The following is a 14,243-nucleotide window of genomic DNA, read 5'->3' as shown; positions in this document are numbered from 1 at the left end:
TTTCACTGAAACAGTCAACAAGGGGCATATTACCTTTGATTAAATTCATAAAGCATTTTGTCGTGTCAATTATACCTTTTAATCAGCGCAAAATCTTTCTATTAGTATTTTGGCAAAACCTTTCCAAAAAATTAAGTCTTTGCGCTGTTTTTCTCGATAAAAAATATATGTTAGACAAACATGTAAAAGCAAAGTGTGTTTTTTTTTACTTCGCCCGTGTAGGTCAAAAGCATAACTGATGTAAAACACTCTTGTTTAAGTTCGAATCAAAACAGTAATCCGCCGATTTCCCCAAGCTTCCTGACTCTTCGTATTTTTTTATTGTTTTGACCAGTAATTGATACGACGGTTCAAAGCATAACTGAAGTAATAATATTGCATTGCAGTTAAAGTAAAAGCAGCTCTTCGATAATTATCCAAAGATACTCAACAAGTCATGTACTTGTCTACCGATTTATTGATCGCGATATCGTCCCCCGGTCTACCGCGGCCTCAATTGCAAAATAGACACGTTTTCCTAACAGACACATGCCTTAGAGGATTATTAATATGACTTATTTGGGCCGCATAACCTTTCACTTCAGTGTAATTTTAAGATTTAATCAAACGTGTATGGAATCGATTAAAAAGTGTATTACAAATAAATGTATTGATCAGATTAAATTGTTTTGAACTACGTCTTTCACGACGACTTGTTAAATCAAATATAATATATTATAATATTTAGAAACAAAATGTTTGGACAGTTATTTAAAATACATTTAAAACGTTGGCATAAAAAGACAGACATTAATTTTCTGGAAATTTACACATATTTCAAATATAAATGACGAGGTTTTGAATATCACTTGCAAGTTTTTGAAAATGTGTCTGCTGTTGTCTACTACATGGACGTTGTGTGGGTTTTATGTTTCTGTTATTGTTGCTTTTTCGTATTCAAATTATTTATTGCTCATGTATATTTTGTAAACGTAGTAATGGGTTATCATTTGCCACGAATCTAAGGCCGTCAGGCTTGGAATGTCACTGACATGGGTTATCTAGCATGAATTCCACCGTCACGTCTTCGTGTGATCCAATGTGAGTACCCAGTCATGCACAATTAAATAAAAAAGATTTCAAGATACAAGATTTACTAACAGCAATTCCAGGCCAATGTTTACAGACTTTTGTTACGGTAATATAATAACAACGTTAATTAAACCTCTACATAATTATACCAAGCAAATACAATTATGATTTAGCGAGGTTACCAAACATTTTAACATATACATATATATATTCTATAAATTAAAAATTTACGATATTCGATATCGTTATACTTTTAAACAATAGCATGTGAATACATGTTGCATTAGTTAATATATGCATTCACTCTTCACACAAAACATAAAATCGTAATTACTCTATGTTTTCGGACACTCTAAGTTTTCGGACACCCCTGTTTTTAGCGAAAATAATTATTTTTCGTGACTTAATTTTCGGACACACGAGTTTTCGTCTATAATTAATGTCTCTAAGTTTTCGGACAGTATATTTACGGCGCAATTTTACCAAATTGCGGTCCTGTTTTCGATATGTAATGACACTTTGATCATGGGGTTTTACAACCAGATTAACATCATAAAACCAGGCAGGTACATGCCCAAGGGCAACGGACAATTACATTTGCATTATTTTGTTAATAACCTTGTCAACTGCTATAAAAAATGGTTTCGCCCGATAGCATTTGAATTGATGCTGTATTAAGGAAGCAGTATCTTTAATGTTACCGGGTATATATCTTTGTTCCATAGTATTTCAAAAGACAACAACTATCGGAAATTAACACACAAAGAATTCATAGCTTTTTTTTATTGCGTTAGTTACAGGTTCATACAAGCGAGTATCGGTACATCACATTCTCATCTTTGAACTCGTTGGTCAAAGTACAACCTTATAGTAACTTTCTGTAAAATAAATTAAGCACGTGCTTAACATTATTAAAATTGCAGTGCAAGCATATATTAATGTAATTTATACTATACGGCATGGTATTTTACAAGCACGTGCTATTACAGGTAGTCGTTGATACAATTGACGCTATTTTCGGACACTTCAATTTTCGACTCTAAGTTTTCGGACACCTGTATTTTGTGAATATTTTACGTATCTAAGTTTTCGGACACGAATTTTTTTTTAAGAGTCCGAAAACATAGAGTAATTACGGTAAGGCGGAGACTAGAAAAATATCAACAAATATTATAATACGGGAGACAATGATTAATACAAAGTCCATAGTATATTGTAGTTCTATGAAAAAAGCTTACTTTAATGCATGAGATTAAGGTTGCACGTGTTCGGTTCTAATCACTGTAAGTACTGGTGTATTTCCCTTTAGAATAAACACCTAAGCAAAACGAAACAGTAAGTGATATAAAGGAAAACATAACATGTTTTTCGTCATAAGACATATATTAATAAGCAAACCATAGCGTTGGAAACTGAATAACTATGTATATTAATGTCTTCTGTTCATATACAGAGAGGTGTGTAATATAGAGAATACTAGGTTAGCGTTGAATACAGAGAAGTTTATGTTGCGAGGCTTAGAACGCCGGAAGCGCGAGCCTTGGCGAGCGCTTTCGGTGTTCGAGCCGAGCAACATAAACTTCTCTGTATTCAACGCTAATCCTAGTATTCTATTTATCCCATTTGATTTTTTCAACGTGACATTTAACATAAATAGATCTAATAACCTTAACAATAATTTTAATTCAGTCATTAAAGCGCTTAAAATCTAACAAATGTAACCATGCGTAGTGATATACATGTATTTGTTCTGGAACGCAAAATAGTCTTTAAAAAATTCACACACAAACTGTAAAACAAGTAAAAATATCGTCATATGCCTACATTTAATTTTACTCAGTATGCGAATTTTAACACATTACGACCGCGAAAAGAGGATTTTACTTTACTATTAGTCTATTATTCATTTTATTTTCGAAAGAAAATGATCAAAATCCAATATGGCGGCGATTGCTCCTGTCCAGTGTCCTGACAAAATGCTGTCGATGTCAACATACATGTACACCATCGACGACCTAGTTCTGGCTACCATAACTTTAAATGTCGCTTTTTATGATTTTTGACTGGCGCGACTTTGTACAGGTCTGTCAATACTAAATAAACCGTACGCTGAAGTTTCTTTAGCTGTCGAAGACCTTGACAATTTTGACGAGTAAACAGACAATTGCAGCGACTGACACTTTATTTGACAAAATATACAGACAACAGGGCAATACGTTTTCCGACTTCGGACGACGAATTTAAGGACGCGCAGAACGTGTTTTTTATATAATGTTATGGGTATGCCGTGTGTGATCCGATGCATCAATGGCGCCCATGTTAAAATCATTTCCCCGAGAACAGGGAACGACAAAAGTACAAACAACAATCAAAACACGTAAGAACTAGTATCTTACCTTTAATTATCCTTTAAAATCCATTTAATAATCCATTTAACTCAATAATTGACGATTTTGCATCTAGGGTCTTTAATAATTATTTTAGCATAGTTAAATAAAGACCCTTATGCCATTCTATCACTTTATTCAAATGAGTTTATGAACGCGATAAACTATCTTCTTCGTCACACGCTACGTCATGAACTCTACATTACTGCTGTTTAAATGAACCGGAGCAGTTTATCTAATAATAGCCGTTGGTAAACTCGGTTGCATTTGCAGATTTCTGCATACAAACATAATTATGTTTAAACTTGCACAGTGTTTTATTTATCTATGATAAATGCCCTTATTGTACGAGAAAATAATTTAATATATAAATACACAAAAAATGGAAAACATTCCAGTACACAACAGATAAATGAGTAGAAAATACCCGTGTACAAAATGGGACGTTCCCAATTCCAGTGTGCTATTTTTACCATCTTATACTTTACACAGCTCTATGCCTAACGTGAATTAAATAGGAAAGCAAACATAGCAGATTATTCATGAACTGTGCGATATGTGTATGGCTTGTTGTACATTCTTAATATTTTAGTTAAATGTCAAAAGTATATGCTTTGGTTATAAACAATGCACATTTCACGAAATAAGGAAAATGTTATCAATTAACAATTCAGATTTGTCGACATACAGTACATGTAGAAAACATGTGAAATAAGTCGCGTTTATAAATCGTCAAAAAAATGGGGAAAATGACGCAATAAGTATGTCATTTTATGACGCCATCAATCAGCTGATTCATTATACGGATGGCGAAAAATTATGTCATATTACTAGATTTAAAGGTTGAAGGTCGTATAATTTTGAAGCTTAAGTTTTATCGACTTCGATAGAAAAAAAAATAACAAAACAAAAATCGTGTAATTTCATATTTTATTTCAACATTTCTTTTGGTGAATATGTCATATATATGTTTTTCTGCAAAATATGCACATTTTCTTCTAATGGGTGACCTTAAAATTCGATCAATGAACCATACAATATCGACCTAATTTTAGCGCATATCGCATGACGTCATTTAAAAAGTAGTCCGTGCACGCGACAGGTATATTCCACAGTGTTGAATACAAGCAAGTATATTCCACAACGTGTTATACCGTCAATGTCGCGGTGAAAATGGGATAAATTACGAATGCATGTGTTCTGCATATTTGGAACAAGGTTTTATTACTGTATCGTAAACATTCACCAACTCCTTCACATACATTATACATGTACTGCACTTCAAGACGGATCCCCAACATTCGCGCATGTCAGATCACGAAAGCACACCAGAGACTCGTAGTTTGATAGCATTGTTACACTACTTGAAGAAGGTTTTATGTACCCAAAAGTCAATTCAGCGAATCGAAATGAACGTGCATTTGGATGCGTTTGGATGCGTGTAATTTGTATTCTATGTATCGTCCTATCAGACAGAGATAACGAAACTAGTCCTTTAAACGAGCATTGTATCTCCCCTGTGAAAGTACAGACGTAACTCGATGATTTCAAATCCGTTTGTGGGGTCGGAGTCTACATTATAAGGTGTTTTCATTTCTTTATACATTGGCACTCGACAGAAAGCGTGTATTGTAGTAATGATACCGAATAGCCGCAATCTGAAATTGGGTGCAACATAAAATGTTGACACCAATTTATTTCTTATTTAAAGACGTAAAATTAGTTATGAAAACATGGAAACAGTGTGCATTCATCATCTTTATATGGATTTAAAACGAATAAACTTTTTTGTCAGTTAACACGAACTTTTCATTTTTTTGTAAATAACATTTGTTGTCAAAAGAACAATAGAGATCTAGTTTGCCAAAGAAAACAAAAAAGTTAATACATGCTGTATATTTATAATTTTAAATAATACATATCATTAATCTTTTTTCTACTAGACAATAAAAAAATATTTTTTAACATTAATTTACATCGATTTGATATCCAGTTCTTTTGGTTTTAGATATCACGTTTCTGAATACAAATACATTATTCTTCTTTACATCATCATTTTAAACATAATCTGTAAGAAGACAAATCACGCTAAAATGTGGCTGTTTATAAACGTTGATTTATTTGTATTTTTCTAGCCGATTGATTTATATTATATGTATTTATAAAGCAGAGTTCGAAAAACTTCAATAGATGGTACACTTGTCATGCTTAGCAATAATAACATACATAAAGCATTAAATTAGAGGCTTACAATCCACTCTATGGGAACCAAAACTTGCATCAAATACGAATATTACATGGATCAATACACAGCGGTATTAAACAGCTAACACTTTTCCTTGTTTGAGATCACAATTGAACGTGTAATAGATCCAATATTATGTGGCAATACTGTCAAAAGTACTAATATGTTATCAATAGGAACAAAACGTATTTTTTCTGCAACTGCTTTTTTGTGGTATTAAAACATTGTTCAATATCATATATGCGAAGGTGCTCTGTTTACAAAATATTTGTGATAAACATATCGATGCAACGTTTATATTCATGCGTATTAAATTATAATTAAAACTCCTGTAAACGTTTCTATGTATATGTCGTTTGTTTTTCTTTCATAACTAAACATAATTTTTCTTTCATGTAATCATTATACGTTTAAGGTTCTCTAAAATACCTAATATTCCCTTAAATTACCGGCGTTTGTCTCCATATTTTAATACTAAACACAATATTTATCATTTCAAAAGAAAATTAATTGTCCTGATTTACGACTTGCTCTTATCCTTTGCAATTGTGACATTCAATAATTGTATGCATGCTTTTGATTACAATGTTTTATATTAAAGTTATATTATTTGTAGTTTAATAATTCTCAATTAATTATCAATTACTTATTAGTTCAAATGTTCACGTCTTTATGCTTGACAACTAATAGGATCAATGTATGACTGGTAGTCGTTATTGAGTAGATTAGATCGTTATGAGATGAACAGATCCATGTTCGGTTTTTAATGAGCACGATGGCTTAATTGGCTTTTGTCATTAAATAACATTTAAGGGCAATATTCAAAAGTCGGAGAATAACATTAGCGCTAACGAATACCTTACATATTAAAGTAATATAATTGTTCTCGATGACAGTATTCCGGTTTGTTGTTACATTCGCCATATTCCGTCAATTTCTAAAATTTAAAAATAAAGACATACTATTGTCTACAGATTTTGCAGTAGTATCTGTTCTGTAATTAAAATTGAGAAGAATCCCTTTATAGATGAAAGACACACATTTGGCCAAACTACCTGCTCTATTTATTGGGACGAGTATGCTCATAAACACCATGCCTTTTCGGAAGTCGCAATAATTAGTACACGCGCTGCCCAAGTTGACGACTTGGGTTCAATCCCAGTTCCCGAAAAAAAATGAATTTGGTTAATGGTCACAAAGAGGTCACCATCGAGAAACTCCGGTTCCTGTTCCCAAAATACACTACAAAAGCACCCTTAAATTAAAAATCGTTCAGCTACAACTAAATAGCTGGAAATTGCGGCTCTAATTCAAAATTCGTCCCAACGTTCGTGATTCTAGTAAGACAATTACTTTGGAGAGCTGGGAAACACTTTTTACAATGGCAAGATGCAATCTCGGTACAGTTTCGTGATAATCATGCTGACGGTGAATATGTGAATGAAAAGTGTGTAAAGTGCCTGTCACGTGTATTATTTAAAATCTTTTGAGACGATAATGTTTTTCATATACACATAACGTTATGCGTGCTTAAAGCAAAAAAAAATGACTACAATAAATAATGTATTGCCTATAAAGTAAACACAATCAAAACGTAATGTTAAAATTATTGCCTGCAAATAGCGATAGTATTGACTTTATTGTTTTGGCGGGATTTGATTTCAGGTGACTGGTTCTTATAATAATCTTTACATAAACATCTTTCCGTATGAAACCCACGTTACTGTGTTGGAAAAAACACTACATATACAACGCCGCAACATACAAAAACACCCAACAATAGCCAACTATTCAAATCTACATGCTTATGTGAATCTTAATACCACACAACCTAATCACATCAGCCGATTGTCTTTAAGATTTATATGCAACACTAGCTCAAAATGTTTTTCAGTGGAAACGACCCCACACATGCAAAAGAAAACACAGACAAATTTCATGAAGCGCAAATTCACAAGTGTATTTATATGCTTTGCAAGTTTCATCACTCTAGCAACAGGAACTATTCGAGTATAAGTCGGTATATGATTTTAAAACGTGTTTAACTAAACATATATGTCATTACTAAGCGTATGCACAAAACCAAAAACAATCTTAACCAAACATGCAGATAAAAATGTTTATAATAAGTATAACTCTAGCAACATTTTTTTCGATTTAAGCGCGGATCACGAAAACAAATGTCAATATTTTTATACAACTTCATAATCTTGTTTAATTAAAAATAAAACTTAACCATTTAATCCTTGAGCTAAAATTTACATACTATTCGATATAAACGTAAGGTTTAAATTCTCTAGCAGCAATGCATTTCGATTAACGCGCGATGCAAGCTCAAAAAAGTAATTTTTATTTAAAAGGGCCATAAACCTGCTTATCGGACGACACTTTCCGCTGTCATGGTTTTTTTAGTTTAAAGATATTTTGTTCTTAGCAAAAATCCAGTTTAAGCGGAGCGGAAATTGTCTTCCCTCATTAGTCTGTAGATTGCATAGGTTATTATAGGACGACTCTTTACGCACATGCATTACACCCCTTTTTCGCAGAGCACGGCCTAATTATAAAGTCTATGATCGCGCAACAAAATGTGATTTTCATAGCATGCTTGAGCTCAATGAAACCTTTTCCATTTATTGTAAATACTAGTAAGTGTTTGATGTTATATATAAACATCTTGTTTTGTCTCAATAAGTTCATATATTTCATTTGAAAAAAAAAAGATTCAGAAACACACGTATTTGTGTGCCAATATGTTTTACATATGATATTGATTCACCTATTCGCGTATTTGTGTTCATATAGAAATCCGGCTGTGGATTTTTTTTTCATTTTCATTGTTTTCTCTTAAAAAATATCGTTTTATTGTCAATCAGTATGTGTTTATAAAAAAAGGAAGATTCAAGTTATACCACAAACGATGTGAAAATAAGTTAAGTAGCTCAGAGTTGTATGTTTTCCTATGGATGAAATCTGAGTGAAAGCTGTTATATTTTATTGCGGGTATTCACACAAAGAAGATACTATTCCTGGACTGGCTTCTTCGGCCATCCGCCGTAGGTGGGTTGATTCTGTCCGCCGTATTTTGGTTGATTGTCCCGAGTGTAGTGTAGATGCTTACTTGCCTCAAACTGAAAATGAAATTAGAAATTATTCATGTAAACCCTTATAAGCGGCTTTACATTATGTATTATTGTGTAGAAATGACCAACAACAAATAAGTGACATATGTATAGTATACATACATACACTAGTACGCCCGTTTGCATTTAGTGCATGTTCCAATTCGGTATTCTGTTATTAGGCAATCAAATAATTTTGTGTTTTTATCTTCCGATGCCGTACTACATGTTTTTATTGATATACCCTATTCACAACTAACAGCGTTGTGTACAATTCGGTTTTCAAGTCAAATATTAGTACTTTAACTTTGTTCGAGTACAAGTAGATATAGATTGCAGTATTGTACACATTTGGGTTAAATGTGTCTTGTTTTAGAGTCTTCATAAAGAGTTTACCTGAACTGATCGGATCAGATCAAACATATTTAACAATTTTGCCTGTCTATTATTTGAGATAAGTGTTACCTTTATTAGGATCGATCTAACTGGAGACAGTTCGGCATCTATTTCAAGTGCCAAACAAGATTCAACTCCATACCATATCCAACCGATCTTTATGCAATCGTTCATGTTCAAAAGTTAATGCACTACAACCGTAAATGACCATTTCAGCGTTCATTAGTTTTATATTTGCTATTTGTAAGAGCAATTCCTAACACATTGTCATTTTAATATCTTTGTTAGCACCAACAACCATTTATATAAATTAAAAAAGACATTCGAAAATGCTACTAGGCAATATTCGATTCCAATTCATGTGTCAAAGGCATGCTTCCAATTGTTAATTTAGTATGTACATTGATGGTTATTTCGTCAGAGTGTTTTATAATCAACTACAGTGTATAGCTATTATTTCACATGACATACTAACTCGATGGAACGATTTGCTTACTCGTTGGAACGACGAGTTAGATACGCCATTTTTTTAACCGCACCGCAACTTTGTTTTTGCATTCCTCTTTTATTTAGTTGTGCACTCCTCTTTTATTTATCACGTTCCATCGAACGTATGAGAAGTTCCTATAAAATAGCTAACTCGTTTCCACGAGTTAGTAAGTCGTTCCCTCGAGTAAGTAACGTTTTGGGAACGAGATAGAAAAAAATAGAAGCGCACTTTAAAGAAAAAGAGAGGTTAATGTCACCTCTATGCTACCGTAATTATTTGATTATGAATGCGGTTTAAATGCTCAAATGGTGAATTAGAATAGATGTTCTTGTGTGATTTTCCTTGCGCTTTTTAATGTAATTGACGATGCAAAATTCCACGATATTTAAAACGCTGGAAAATTAACTCAGATGCTGCAACCAATATAGATAAACAAGACTGGCATAATATCAATTCTTATGTAAAACACGTATAAAAGACGCCTGTGATTAAAATATCAATATTACTATAAAACCTATGACTGAAGAAACTGATTATAATAAGCACACATGAAATTGTGAATCTATTTCATTTATTTGAATTAAAAGCATGTTGATCGAAATAAATTTAAATTAGAGCTATTTCTTATATTTACGAAACTTTTTAAATAGAAACAATATTGTTTTATTTCCGTGTCGATCGAACGATATTGAAATTAAACGCTAAAGCGATAAATAGGAGCGGAAGGGCATCTTCACAAGGAAGCACACGTACACATCTACATGCAGTTAAAACATATTAGCGGGGACATTGTGTGAGACAGCATTTCAAGGTTCTTATACATTGCTTTTACATGAAGTAAACGATTTAATTTACATTATAACCTTGGCTGACAACGGATCATTGCTCGAAACTTCTTAGAGAATCTATCGTTCATCGCTGTGTACAAAAAGAAGTTTACACAGAAATGTGTCAATCCGATCAAGTAGCAGACCGTCCAAATCAGGTCCGACCTAGCCAAAGCCACATAATTGTTAGCCTCTTTATAGTCGGAATCAATGTATGCTTTCACAATGAAGTAGGTGCTTAATATTGTCATACATAGCGAGAAGAAAGTAGGCCATACAAATGACAATCATCATGGTCATCTTGATGGTGAAGCTATTGGCTCGATGGACATAGAGATCATGCATCATAGTCGGCCTCTGCTTCTGGACTTTTCTGAGTATACGAATGAGTAAAATATTGCACGCGAACATTATCAGAAATGGAACTAAGTTTGTTAATGCCATGTCTATATAGACATATATGTATTCGTCAAAATATAAATATTCTGGAGATAATGATCCGCATGCACCCTCTGTATAATCATTTATACCGTTCGTAAAAAAGAAATGCATGTTGATGCAACAAAGGATGAACAATGTCACGACCAGCTTTGTTGTGTATACGTGTTTGTTCCGTAGTGGAAAATATGTTTTAACAGCGCGCTCTATGCTTACCCCAACTTAAATCCACGATGAATATTGCATCGATAAATACACAACGAAATAATACAGCTTATAATTTGAATTGCTTTGAAATTTGAGATCAATATCAAACGTGTATTGCATCCAGTATTTCGGCAGCACTGACAAAAGTACGACTGAGTCAGTAATGCTAAGAACAATAAAAACATCAACGTTGGCTGTCTACGTAGTCCCATTCGTAGAAACACTTTGATTGTAAGGATGTTCCTTATTAGTCCTACACAAATGAATACAAGAGGTGTTGTTTTCCATAGCCATTCGGAAATAATAGTGTCCCGTTCTTTAGTTGGTGCATCGTGCCTTTCCGATTGCCGTCCTGACGGAAAAGTCAGTCGTTCGGGTACAATCCAAACCACCTTCTGGCGATGATGTGGTGTTTGAGCAATTAGGAAACATTCCATCGGAAGGACGTAAATGGATGTCCATTGATTTCGCAACGTAATTCGTTTATATACCGATCAGTTTTGTAATAAAATGCTGTTTTGGAGAAATTCTCTGTTACAAGAAATACACACATGTTATTGATCGGTCAAATAGTTCTGAACGTTATTTCCATTTTTCCGATTAGTTTCGATGTTCAAACAAAACTTGTATTGCGTTAAATTCCTGTTGGCTAATCAAAAGCAATAAAAAAATTACTCGCGTATTAAATTGTGTTTAATCAGTAAGTGATATAATATTGAACCCAGTGAGGTAAATTTTAACTTAACGATATCACTTCGATAATTTTGTAAATTGATGGACTTCTGATATTGTCGTGTCATTTTTCCTTGTTTCAAGTCCGTTTCATAATAAACTCTGATTATAAACACTATATATTGATCAGTCAGAACAGAGCTACCATCTTTTTGACAATATATTTTAAATTCCTACATGTGGAATCGATTTGATGTGCCTTACTTATGTAATACAAATAATACCTGAAATTAAGTATAATTCATGAAACATAAACTCCCATGAAACCAATCAACTACAATGTATTCTCTTAACATTCATTTAAGGTGAGACAGGACGTTCAAGGAACACTACATCTAACTCAATATCTTTACATTTTTCAATCATGTGGTAAAATGATTGCCGTTTAAAAAACATCTGTTCGTGTTTAATATTACCGTTATAAGTTAAAAGTGTTACCTAATGCCTCGGTCACACTGTCACGAATCAGAGCTACGAACGAGCTACGAATACTTTTCGGCACAGTTCGTAGCTATCCTTACTGGACCGTGGCTCTCCGTACTTGATCCGTGATCAGTCGTAGTAGTTTTTGGATGTCCGTAGCGACTCTTGACAAATTTTGAACATGTTCAAAAAATTGCTACGAATTTATCGACCGTAGCGTAATCGTAGCAGTCCGTACAAAACCGTACTAGTTCGTAACGACACCGTAGTCGTCCGTACCTTTTCGTAGGCCCAAAGATTTTCAAGGACTTCTACGGATTGATACGAGGAACTACGGAGCGGTACGGTTATATCCACGGATATACTACGGAAAGCCACGGTTCTAGTACGTTGTACTACGGATAGGCATGAATTTGCACGATCTTGTACGATGTTCTACATTTTAGCACGAAACAGTACGGACATGTACGGTCCACTACAATAACTTGCTACTGAAATACATCATTGAAATTATAAAGCAACCGTACTTGCATTTGTTGGGTTCACAATCATGAACCGCCAGCAAATTGCGTTTGCGATAAATTTGTTACACTCGGATATTGATATGGCACAAAATGCAGAGGCCGTAGTCGAGCTGTTTGACGATATGCACAGAGGTAATAATGATTCAATATCGTATAACTAGTATAGCTTTGTGCTAAAGGTTATGTATTTTTAAAATATTAGAATTGGAACTAACTAGTAATACATTTTTTTTATTTGCAGAAAAGTGTCTACCTCATATGCCTTTTGAATCTCGCTCTTACTTTTACGTGATTTAATAAATGTTCAATTAATAGCCGACATAATTAAATACAAAAATAATCATACTGTCCTAAGCATATTCTATATTTGGCGGTGCGGTGGTCGAGTGGTAACACTCTGGTCTACCATTCAAGAGGTCCCCGGGTCAATTCCCGGCCGGGGCACTGGAAATTTCAGAAATGCTTCAAGTGTTTTCCACCCAACTAGAGATGTACTGGTATGAAACCCATGTAATTCTCGTGTGAATCGGTGCTTTACAATGAGCACGTAAAAGAACCAAGGGATCTATTCGCAAAGAGCTAGGGTATCGCACCCGGATTCCTTGCATCCCAATACTGTCTCTTCTGCTTAGCTTTCTCTTCAGCAAAACCAAAGGACCCATTGGAAATAAGTGCTTGCACTTTCATTGGTAATCCTTGACTGCAAGGTCAAAAGAAATACATACAATACATACATTTGTACATCAATAATTACATACTTTATCAGGTCAGAGAAGAAAAAGGAGGTGGTGGATAAGAGACTGGCTTTTAAGACGACCCGGCTCTTGGTTTTGGATGGAGGAGGTAGACTCTTCTCCAGACACGGCTGATTCCATTATTTCTGTTTCGCGCTGTTGCTGCCGCTTGCATGTTCTCTTTTTGGGAGGCATACTGTGTATGACAATACAAGAGGTTGTGGGCGCAATGTTCAATCGTAGTTCGTTCCTACCTGTCCGTACCAGTCCGTCGCAATTCCCACTGCTTCGTAGTGGACCGTTCGAGTTCGTACTTACCCGTACTAGACCGTAGCGTACCCGTAGTTAGATCGTACTGATTCGCGTAGCATCGTCCTTAATCGTACCATACCGTAGCGGATTCGTAGTTTGATCGTACCGATTCGTGGCGCTCCGTACTAAATCGCGTCGATCAGAAGCAGTCCGTACCTTTACTTGTTCGTTTTCCAACAATTTGATGGTAGATTCGTTATGCTCCGTACTGAAATCGTAGCGGCCTACGAATTTTGACAATTTCGTAGTCATTCGTAGCCGATTGAATCGTAGCGCATTCGTAGCTCTGATTCGTGACAGTGTGACCGAGGCATAAGTTATAAATCATGCATCAAATA

Source organism: Dreissena polymorpha, chromosome 8 (genome assembly GCF_020536995.1).
Source record: "Dreissena polymorpha isolate Duluth1 chromosome 8, UMN_Dpol_1.0, whole genome shotgun sequence".
Taxonomy (NCBI): Eukaryota; Metazoa; Mollusca; class Bivalvia; order Myida; family Dreissenidae; genus Dreissena; species Dreissena polymorpha.
This window is presented reverse-complemented; position numbering follows the sequence as displayed.